Genomic DNA, 12,500 nt, shown 5'->3' with positions numbered 1-12,500 from the left:
TATCAGGACTATTGTAGATCTAGGGAATTGAAAGACGAAATATTCCAAATGGTAGCAAGACCAAGTGAAACATTAGAAGAATATATGGAACGATTTCAATATAACCTCCAGTGGTCTCCCTATGCAACTTTGCCTTTACCTGATAATGTGTTGAAAAATACACTAATTAAAGGGATGAAAGAACAATGGATAGAAAAATTAAATATTATGTGTAAAGGTGATATATATAAGGAGAATTATGCTAAAATCATTAATTTTTGTATCAGGTGTTCAAGAGGCAGCACGAGATTGAAGCCAGTGGAATGCGACATGACCACAAGGGAGAACAAAATATCTGGTGGAGGTATAACTCACAAAGAAATTGGCAACCTGCTAGAGGATTTCAAGACTGATATTTTGGGAACACTGACAATGCAATTGGACATTATGCAATCCAAACAGAAATAGGCAGAAGTAGAACAAAAATTGGTGATATTCTGTCCAATATGCAGAAAGAATCATAGTCACAAAGAGTGCCCACTAGATATGGTGAAAACTTGTGCTATATGTACGAAAGATCATGCTACAGAAAACTGCAGATCACTCCAAGGGCTAAAATCATTCTATAAGGAGGCAGAAGAAGATATAGAGCCAGTGTACTTACTAAATCAATGTTGCCAATGGCAACTACGATAAACAGGTACACCGATTGATCTATCCTTTTTCTTTCAAATGACGCAATATAATTCACGGCAATCCCCGGGAACCATGTGGCAAAACCAGCCATCCTTTTCCAATTGGTCACAACAGCAATTCCCTATGCCAGCATGGCCCAACCAATCAAATCAAAATAACAATTGGCCAAATTCCTCTCGTTTCCCACCGTTTTCACAAAATAATGCATATCAATCCCAATGGCCACCCTCAACTTCACAGAACTAGAACTAGCAGTCAAGCTGGAAGAGACCTACAAATTAGCCAGCAGGAACAATCCCCTACCTCAACCCACACTTCCATCTCCCTACACATTGCAACAGAACCCTCAGATCAACTTATGACAAGTAGCTCCCAGCCCAACCCAACCTGAACCCCAATAAGAGACCAATTCAATCTGTGCAAATTATTGAAGGACCAGAGCCAGAAACCAAGTTACGAGAGTGCAATGACCTTCAATTATGATTTGGGTGGATAAAAGAATTAGAGGGGGATAAGAATGTTCAAATTAAAGATTCATTACTTGTAGAAAACGCACCCTAAGAAGAGAACATGGATAGACAAAAAACTCATGATAAAGAAACCACCTCTTCTCCACCATTCCCAGAAATATTAATCATACCTTGCCCAATTGAACATCTTGATTTTGATCTTCTAGGAGAATTGAAAATTTATGTATAAAAATACCACTCCTCTAGGTTATTCAAGACATCCAAATTTATGCAAAAACTATTAAGGAATTATGTATGAAAAAGCCAAAGAGGAAAATAAAAAGAAATCCAATTGTCCATGTAGTCAGTACCTTATCTGATTTACTATCAAGAAGAGAAACACCTGTAAAATATAAGGACCCAAGAAATCCTAGAGTCACGGTGCAAATAAATGGATGCTCCTTCCCCGATGCCTTAGTCGATTTAGGAGCATCAATCAATATTATTACAACCACAACTTGTCAAAATCTTGGCATTACATCCGTGGACCCAACCATGACCTTGTTGGAATTGGCTGACCAATTAGTAGTCAAACCAGAAGGCACATTACAGGATGTAATAGTGTCTGTAGACTCTTGGGAATATCCTGCAGACTTTCTGATCATCAATCCTAGAACCTGACTCAATGGACATCCCTTAATTCTAGTTAGACCTTGGCTAGCAACTGCAGATGCGTACATAAGCTGTCGAATAGGCAGCATGACTATAACAAGAGGAAGCAATGTAAAGAATTTAGCCTTATATCCTCTAGCTCAGCCAAGTTTAACAACAATCAAAACCAGAAAAAAACATGTATCATATCTAACTGAAAACATTAGATCACCGCTAACCATAGAAGATCCTGTCAAATTTAAGGATCAAACCGAAGATGACATCATTAACACCTACATTAACCAGCCAGATTGTGGATTCCATCTAAAATGTCACATGATCAAAGCAACATTTGATAGCAAAATAGAAGAAGATACCCTAAAAGATATTAACGATCAATCAATACCAACCACCTCTGTTTATAATAGCAAAACCACAGAAATTAAGCCAGGAAAAACTTTGAATATTAACAAAAATCTAACTGCTGACCAAGAGTAAAAGCTTGTTTAACTCCTGAGAAATATAAAGAGGCCTTTGCATGGGATTATCCGGACATGAAAGGGATTGACCCCCAATAATGCATGCACCACATTTATACAAAGAAGGATACCAGGCCCATTCGACAACCTCAACGGAGGTTAAATCCTCATCTTAAAGATATTGTTAAAGCTGAACTACACAAATTGCTAGATGTAAACTTTATCTACCCAATATCTAATAGAAAATGGGTCTCTCCATTAGTAGTGGTGCCGAAAAAGAATGGAAAGTGGCGTATATGTGTTAACTATAGAGAGCTTAATAAAGCAACCCAAAATGACCATTTTCCCCTTCCATTCCCTGACTAGGTATTGGACACATTGGCAGGAAAAAATCTTTTGTTTCCTAGATGGCTTTAGCAGATACAATCAAATTCAAATTGCCTCTGAAGATCAGGATAAGACTACCTTTACCTACCCTTGAGGAACATTCGCTTACAGGGTCCTACCTTTTAGGTTGTGCAATGCACTGCCACATTTCAGAGAGTTATACTCAGCATTTTTTCAGATCTAATAAATAAAAGGCTCGATGTGTACATTGATGACTTTACACCTTACGGAGATGACTTCGAGCTAGCATTACAAACATTAGAGAAAGTTCCACAAAGATGTATTTCCACCAGACTCTGTTTAAGTAATGAAAAATGTCACATGATGATGACCGAGGGCCTCATCTTGGGTCACTATATCTCAGCAACTAGAATTCAGGTAGATCCAACAAAAATTCATATAATTCTTTTAATACCTAGCCCTTCCACACAAATAGAGGTACATAGTTTTTGGTATTTTCTAGTTATTATAGAATGTTTATAAAGATTTTTTCTCAAATAGTTGCACCATTATATGCACTAATAGGAAATATTGATTTCATTTGGACAGATAAATGTGACATCGCTTTTGAATATTTAAAATGGCTTGTATGAATAGTGCCAATATTAAGGGGCCCAAACTGGGATTTTCCATTCCAGATTTCATCCGACACTTCAGACATAACAATAGGAGCAGTCCTCGGCCAAGAAGAAGACAAAAAACCATATGAAATATACTATATTAGCAAAAATCTATTTCCTACTGAATTAAGTTATACTGTTACTGAAAAAGAATTTTTGGCTGTAATCTACATTATCAATAAATTCAAACATTATATAACAATATACCCTATGGTTTTATACACTTATCACTCTGCAATTAAATATATAGCCAATAAACCTATTACAAATGGAAGAGTTACAAGATGGTTGATTATTTTGCAGGAATTTGATATAACAATTAAGGGTCGACCAGGAGAGGAAAATGCAGTAGCAAAATTCCTTTCATGAATGCCAGAGATAGATGACTCGACAGCAGTAGAAAACCAATTTCCAGATGAACATTTATTTTCTATAAGAATGAAAACACCGTGGCACGTAGATGTTGCAAATTATTTTGGTAGTGGGAAAATTACCCAAGCACCTATTGCCTAATGAAAGAAAGCAAATAGTGCAACGCAGCATGTGATTCTCTTGGATAGGGGGCTATTTGTTTCATACAAGAGATGATATGCACATTAGAAGATGCATCAGCGAAGATGAAGTTTTCGACATTCTCAAAGCGTGCCATGATGGGCTGTGTGACAGACATTTTGCAGATCGCATGACTGGTCAAAAAGTTTTATAGATGGGCTATTATTAGCCCACCATTTTAAAGATGCCAAGTTTGTCTAGGCATGTTACAGTTGCCAAAGAATGAGATGCCCTGGGTAGTCTGATGAGATGTCCCTGCAGATGCAGATAGCCATTGAACCTTTTGAGTGATGGGTGTTAGACTTCATCGGTCCAATAAACTCATCCTCTGATAAAAAAACATATATATTAGTTGCAACAGAGTATGTGACTAAATGGGTGGAGGCAGAGGCACTACGAAAGGCAAAAGAGGATTCGGTAATCCACTTTCTTTTCCAACTATTCGTGCGATATGGCTTGCCTAGAGAGATAATTATAGATGGAGGGCCACAATTCATATGCCATAAGATCATTGCAACGTTAAATAATTATCATATCATGAACAGAATCACAACTCCATACCACCCACAAGAAAATCACCAAGTAGAAAGCCCCAGTAAAGTGATCGAGGCAATAGTCACAAAGACAGTTGCATCACATAGACGTGACTGGGATACCTGATTTCCAAAAGCCCTATGGGCATACCGTATGACATGGAGAAATACCACGAGATATTCCCCATACCAATTATTGTTTGGAAAAGAGCCTATCTTCCCAATTGAATTTGAAATTCAGACATTAAGGATAGCTCAGGAGGTAAGATTGGACTTAAACGTGGCACAGATTAATAGGCTACATCAAATCAATGAATTAGATGAAATTTGGCTATCAACTCTTCAACACACTGCACTGATCCAACAACAAAGAGTGAAATGGCATGATGCCCTTATTAAAAATATCTTCCACGAAAGAGATTGGGCACCCCTATATGATTCTGGGTTCCAGGATTTCCCTGGAAAACTCTAGACCAAATGGTTAGGACCTTATGAGATACAAAAGATGCATGATAATGGCACCATAACATTAGCCACTATTGATCGGTCTAGCTATTCTTTTAAAGCGAATGGACATTGAGTACAACTTTATCACAAATTGCTTACAAGGGTGACTTTTTTCTGGTAGTTACGGAAAGATTCCACCATACAAATTCTCGCTGAGGAGGAGTAGTATTATAGACATATTTGGGCACTACAACCCCAATCTTATATGTCCATAAACCAAGGGCTCTTTAACCCCTAAAAGTGTTGTTTCATACCATAAAGGATCATGGTCAACTAATTACATCGTTTCCCAGAAGTTCCACTTAAAAAACCACTCAGAACTGGCCAAAACTAGAGCATATTGACTTCTCCATGGTCAAGGTGTGATGCATACTAGTTGCTACACTAGCCAGGTGTGATGCATACTGAAGAGGCCTTGTATAGAGTGTGATGAGCGAGAATGGACAAATGGCAGAGACAGTTTGCAAGTGGAAGCTCATAGAATCTTCTAGAAACTTCCCCCATGACACTTTCCTCTCTGAATTCACCCAGGGATGAGTAAGAGATCAAAGAAATCTCCAAGTCGAACCAAGAACTATCAGTGGAATGACACTAATAAAAAACCGAGAGCTGACTCACACCCTTGCAAGACATCTATAAATGGATCCCTTTTCTGAGAGATCTTGGTGGCTGGAATTTTGTAATTTGTAAGGAAGTGTTGTTGGTTTATCTTTGAGAAGAGACATTGTATTGTTGGGTGATCTTACTTTTCATGAGTTGAAGAAAGCTTTGATGCTAGGAATATGATGCTGGATCAGACAGCTGGGTTGTAATCCTCTCTTCTACTATTAATAAAGTTCTTTGAGTTTTCCTCCATATAATCGTGTATTTGTGAATCTTGTTATTTGTGAATGCAATTGTATGGTCAATGTATTTATGATTTTGCATTGTTTATGATATTATAGATTGAGATGCTTTGATGGTGTTTTGTTACTTTGACTCTATAGGTATTCTCTAAAGTGGGACAAGCAGGATAGGAGTTGCAAACTCTATCAAGAGAGAGAAATCAAGCAAGGAAACCAAGCGGAAGATCCAGGTTGGTCCCCATTTGCTTCTCTCTTACCTATCATACATAAAGGAAATCACAAATTGCTTTGATTGTTTTTTTCTAAGATAGCTACCCATTTTAGTGAGACTAGCAGATTGAAAAGACACTAGTTTTCCTAGAAACAAAATGGTGACTTCACTGGGGAGCGAATAGTTTGTTTTGTTTTTATTGTTGTTTGCTTTATAAACTACAGATGGAGCTTGAAGTTAGCCATATAGCCTTTGAACTGCTCTTGCTATAAAATTGCAAAGTAGATGAATGCTGCTTTAGTCAATCTCTAGGTTGGTTTGTGAACTGAACATCTGACTTACAAGCATTCTATGTGCCCTTGTGGTAGCTCAATAACGTCCTAAGATCATACTCGTGTATTTTTTTCTTTACTGTTCATAATAGCTCAGCCTAAATCCCTGAACTCAGCTGCAAATTTGACCAAAAACACAACTCAGTTTCGCTCTCTAGCCCATCGCAATGTCTATAACTGGAAGCTTGTATGCATTGCACCTCCCATGTGTAGCAGGTGAGATGCATCCCTGTTTCTCTCAAGGATAGGTGTGATGACTGAGTGATCTCATTTCTCTCTTTGAAATTTGATTTTTTGTCCTTGTTCTCAGCTCTGTTTGATTGTGTTGCTTCTTATGATTAGTATCTCATTGATAAAGCCTCCTTCCTTTACATATTTCAGCCTCCATTGATTATGATTGGTAAATATTCTTTATGTATCTGTTCCATCATTTACAATCCTTTGTCAAAAAGTAGCTTAAATCGACTTGTCATTTTGATGCAAAAAAGTGTTGTAGCTATCATTTTGAGTCAAAAAGAAGAGTGTCGTAAAGTCTTCCTCCTCATAAAGTCTTACTTTTTGTCATGTATTTGATTTGAATTGTTAATATTTGAAGTGTCTAAAGTAGTTTTCTATTCGAAATCGAAAAGTTTCGTTTAGTCTTCCTTTCATTTTGAAAAGAAATTGTTGAAATGTCACTTTTAAGAAAATAGTTCAGGTCTATACTTAATTTTCCTTTTTGGCATTCTCACAGTAAGGAAACGAAGAAAAAAATACATGCATTTGCATTTAGACTGTATGCAGAAAATGATTTAGGAAAAGTGCATTTAGTGTCTTCTCTTTGCTCTCTATTGAAAGAATCATAATCTTCTTTCCTTAGTAGCAATGATTTTCATTTCTAAGATAAAATAAATGACTGTTTATCATTTTATATTGCATATTTAGGAATTTTACATATACATCAAGTGGTGAACCTTGAAAGACAAACTTCTAAACAAGATCAACTCTAAAATAAATCTCAAAGAACATAAAAATGCTTTGGAACCTAATGCAACACATCTAGAAGTCTAGGCTAGAGATGTGTTCTAGCGTCGTAAAACCTGGTAACTATTGTTTTCATTGAACGTTGGGTGATTCCTCCTCTTTGATACGACAAGTGCTAGTATGGAATTATGCTCCCCGTACCGTCGAGTATATAATCGGAGACCATAATGGAATTATATCCTTTGTCCATAGGAAGCCATGTGTGCCACCCTATCATTCGCAATGCACTGAACATAGCATTCGGGAATATTGAATGTCGTACATAAATCCTTGGTAATTTCTCTTTAATTTATCACCAAGGTGTATTTTGTAGTTTTACGATTGGTTTGGTAATCCCTCTGTCTAGATTTCCAGAGTAGTCACTTTCATTCCTTTTCGACTCCTTAAAAGAAAATGTCCATCTGAACACTTGTCACTTTAGGTTCATTAAAAATCGAAGGGGACTACAGTTATCTTTAGCTTTTTCCCGACTCTTAAAAATTGAAAAAGCAAAGTTTTGTCTAAGCGTCATTAAAATATATTTAAATCGGAATAACATCCTTGTTCCTTCGTTGATCTTAGGCTGAGATAATGGATTCCACCAATCAAGGAACCCCTCTTAGGGGGAATCCTAGTCCTTTCTCTTCTTGGGGAGATATTGGTGCTCTATATATGGCTACATTGTCCCTTCCAAGAATCACAATTGGCCTGCCAGTATGGCTATTCTCAACCTCTATCGTTCAAAATACCATTATTCCTTAGCAATCAAATCAACAACTAGATGATACTGAATTTGTCCCTTCACCTTCTACTTTTCTTATTTCTCCCTCCCCTTCTTCCTCTTCACTTGGTGAAACTAGTGATACTAAAAACCAAGTAGGTGAGAAGAAGAAGAGAGGGAAGGAAAAGAAGAAGAAGAAGTCATTTAAGCAAGGGGGCAACCATATATCATCTGGTGAAATCCGCACACCAAACTTTCCAAGCACAGATCTCCATGTATAATTTTCAAGGGAGACCACCTTCATCAAGATTGTCCTTGCATTCCGCGGATCTTGAGAGAATGGTCTCCCCATTCGCACCATCCGGTGTCATCAACCTCTAGCAATCAAGTTGACAGCACACCATCAACTAGTGAAATGAAGTCAATGGACAAGAAGGAAAGGTCAGATTTCCATGTAGGTTATGTGAAGGTAATCATGCTCTTCACCGTTGACATTTTTTGGACGAAGCAAAAAAATTCTTGGATAACCATCCTGCTTCACCGCAGTGACTTCCACCTAGATACAAGAAACTCTCACCAAGTCCGTCACTAGTTGAAAACCCGACTGGCATAACTCAATTGTCGGTCAAAATGCCTATCGTTGAAAGTGAACATTCTAAGTCCACACTGGACCAAAGTCAGCAGGTCGAGATGGAAGTCAACCCAATCTTGCCTTCAGAAGGTCCACCTTCAGATGATACAATTTCCAAAGAGAATGAGAACAACACCGTTCAAATTCTTTTTGTCAATACAAAGTCTGATGAACTTCGGGGAAATTCACCCATTCCTTTACAACAGGAGGAAATCCCCCCACTTCATCAGGTTCATCCAGCCATTTATCCGGTACCTCCTTCGAGCAGTCTAGTCATTTCCTTTGATTGGAATCAACTAGTAAGACCCTGCCTTCCATCTAATGTACCATTCCGAATCATAGTACAAGTTTACAAAATGATCATGTCTAGCACTATCTTAGATGAAGGGGCTTTAGTGAGTATCCTTTCCTCAACTCCTTGGAAAGTGATTGGTTTGCCATCGCTTATGCCTGAGACACAAAATTTGTCAGGCTTTAATAAAAGAACTAGTCAACCGTTAGGGATCCTTCCGAAATTGCCGATAACTTTGAAAAGGAAAATCGTTCACTTGAATGTGATGGTAGTCCAAGGGCCATTAGATTACAACCTACTCCTTGGGCATGACTATGTTTATAGCATGGAAGCTATTGTTTCCACACTCTTTCGAGTGATGTGTTTCCCGCATGAAGGTAAAATGGTACAGCTTATCGACCAGCTTTCATTTCTTGGTTCAAACATAGCTATGAGTCAAACATCATCCCTAAATGGTCTCTTTGCATCAAGAATGTCTCTTCAACCTTCATTTCATCCACCTAATTACCGCGAGTATTCTGGTGAATGTAACAAAGCTTAGGGGGCATGCACCCTAGTCTGCTTCCGCAGGAAAACCCAGCTGAAAAGAGAGATTTCCGTGAAGGTTATGTGATTGGACTAAAACACCATTTCCTTGCAGGTTATGTGATCAGTCTAAAACAACTATTTCCTTGTAGGTTATGTGATTGGAAGCTCACACCATTCACCTTCATCTATTTCGATGGACAAAGCCAAGGAAGTGTTTTTTGTCTAACCACTGACAGAAAAAATCCTGCCTAACTGCAGGGACTTCCATATGGTGACCTGGAAACTCTCCTTTTCTCAATACTTGGGGGCATGAAAACCTTTTTATGCAAGAAAAAAATGACCAATTTCATTTTTTAGCTTTTTAGTGTTAGCTTTTTAGCTTTTTAGTTCAACTTCTTAGGTTAGGTGATTGGTCTGATCCACCATTCACCTTTGTCTGCATCATGTGGATGAAGCAAAGGAAGTGTTTTGTCTAGATGAAAGACAGAGCTATCCTACCTAACCTCAGTAGTTCCTTAGCATTAGTGTATATAGCTTTGTAGTTTGGTTGTTTCTAGATTACATAAAAAGGTAATGAGCATATGTTATCGTAGAGTTCAAGCTCACTAAAAAATAAACCTGCCTATGAGCAATGTTTCCGCAAGGTTCAAGCTCATTAAAAAATAAACCAGCCTATGAGCAATGTTTCCACAAGGTTCAAGCTCATTAAAAAATAAACCCGCCTAAGAGCATAGTTTCTCCCGGTTCAAGATCATTAAAAAATTAATCCACCCTCGTTAAATAACCTTTGTGATTGCCCTACTATCAGCCTTTTGAACCTTGGTTGTGTTCCTACCATCACCTCCATTCTTTTGGCCAATCATATGCTTCCACCTGATTGTTTACACTTTTGAGGAACAGCTGTGACGAGTGGTCCTGTTATCCACCCTCTTCACATCACCATGTTTTGAGAAGTTCCAAGCTTACTCGGAACTAGTTTCTACCCCAAAACACCACTCGTTCCTCAAAAACGAGTCTCTTTTAAACTCTTTTTAGACTCGTTAAATATAAAAAGATTATCGAGCTATTGTCCTTTCTAGCTCGTTAAAATAAGGGGAAGCCCCGGCCCTCCTATACATTTTAATCTTTTTGGACCTGAGGGATTATGAAACAAAAATATCAAGCACTTGTCTTTTTTGGCTCTGTAAAGCGATCGAAAAGTCATCCCTTTCGTATTGTTTTATACTCTTTTAGACTTAAGGGATTATGCTATGAAAAAGGACTACTGGAGTTTCCTTTCCGTCCCTTTTCAAACTCTCTAGACATGAAAAGAACCGAGTTATCTTTGTCATTAAACTCGTTAAAACAATAGAGACAAACTTGTCCATCCAGACAAGAACGAGTTTCACTGTCGCTAGGCTTGCTAAAATATAGCGACAGGTTTGCCTGAAGGGAAAATTAGAAAAAGCATACGTTATCCTCCTCAAGCTTGACAAAAGTAAAGAGGTAGTGGTCAGCAATGACTAGGGAAAAATAGAAGAAAACTTGAAGAATTTTATTGGTAGTAGGTCGCTCTTGAACATGACACTTTCAGTCCATCGCCATGATTGGGTCGGGCTTGGTTATTCCGTTCACTGGTCATATCACCATTGGTCCTCTATACCATCCATATTTTGGGGTTAATGCTACCAATCCATCTCAGGTGTCACTGACATGTTCAAGAGAATTCATTCAGAGAATTCACCATCCAGCTAATGCCTCATCCACTACAATACCTTCACCCTCCATTTTTCATGGCCACCATTCCTAAACCTTGTATCATCAAATCGTTTTCACCTCTAGAAAAATCATTTGCTTTGTTACGTGTTGTAGATGTGGGATACATCAAGGCCATCCTATGATGGGTCACTTCTTGTCAACATCAACTCATTATCCAAGAAGTTGACTTAGAAACAACCCTTTTAGTACTTTGAAGCTTGCATGCCTCAATGGCAAGTTTCTCACTTCCGGTGACAGGTTTACATCAATGGCCTTCGACCAAAAGACTTTGATTGGTGTTCGACATCTGCTCATATATTCACACCACATGAATTGTACTGTAGTACATTGAGGGTCATTATCATTATCGGTGATTCATGTCATGCCTGTTAATAGCTTACATTATTGGCTGGTAATTAGGCAATGTCTTTCCATGTTCAATATCAGAACATCTTTTCACATGGATCGACTTATACATCGAGCAAAGATTGAACGAGTTTTGAAGACCCCAGATCTAGTTTCATCCATCTTGGCTGTGATATATTCAGGAACATAAAGACATCAAGTGTACACAGAAGCTACATAGATAGTCATCTAAGCCAAGGAAGATGACTCTTCATGTGAAGAATCACTAGTCTGCGACAGCAGACAATTGTCTGTCCTATGTACATGAAAATTAATTTATAAAGCTGAGCATGGGAATTCCTACCTCAGCTAGATCATGAAAATCATATGATGATGATGTATTGTATTGTATCTTATACAGGTCACCTTCTAGTTTGAATACCTCGAATCCTCATGATAAAACCTTTCACCTGACATCAAAAGATTTATGACCTCAAGCTTTAGGGGACAATTGTTATAGACATATTTGGGCACTACAAACCCAATCTTATATGTCCATAAACCAAGGGCTCTTTAACCCCTAAAAGTGTTGTTTCATACCATAAAGGATCATGGTCAACTGATTACATCATTTCCCAGAAGTTCCACCTGAACAACCACTCAGAACTGGCCAAAACTGGACCATATTGACTGCTCTATGGTCAAGGTGCAATGCGTACTGGCTGCTACACTATATAGGTGTGATGCATACTGAAGAGGCCTTTCGTAGGGCGTGATGAGCAAGAACGGACAAATGGCAAAGACGGTTTGCTAAGTGGAAGCTCATAGAATCTTCTAGAAACTTCTCCCGTGACACTTGCCTCTCTGAATTCGCCCAAGGATGAGTAAGAGATCAATGAAATATCCAAGTGGAACCAAGAAGTATCAGTGGAATGACACTAATCAAAAACCCAGAGCTGACTCACACCCTTGGAAGACATCTATAAATGGATCCCTCATCTGA

The sequence above is a fragment of the Pinus tabuliformis genome, chromosome 5_2 (assembly GCF_031772625.1).
Source record: "Pinus tabuliformis cultivar Carrire ecotype Pingquan chromosome 5_2, CPIR1, whole genome shotgun sequence".
Taxonomy (NCBI): domain Eukaryota; kingdom Viridiplantae; phylum Streptophyta; class Pinopsida; order Pinales; family Pinaceae; genus Pinus; species Pinus tabuliformis.
This window is presented reverse-complemented; position numbering follows the sequence as displayed.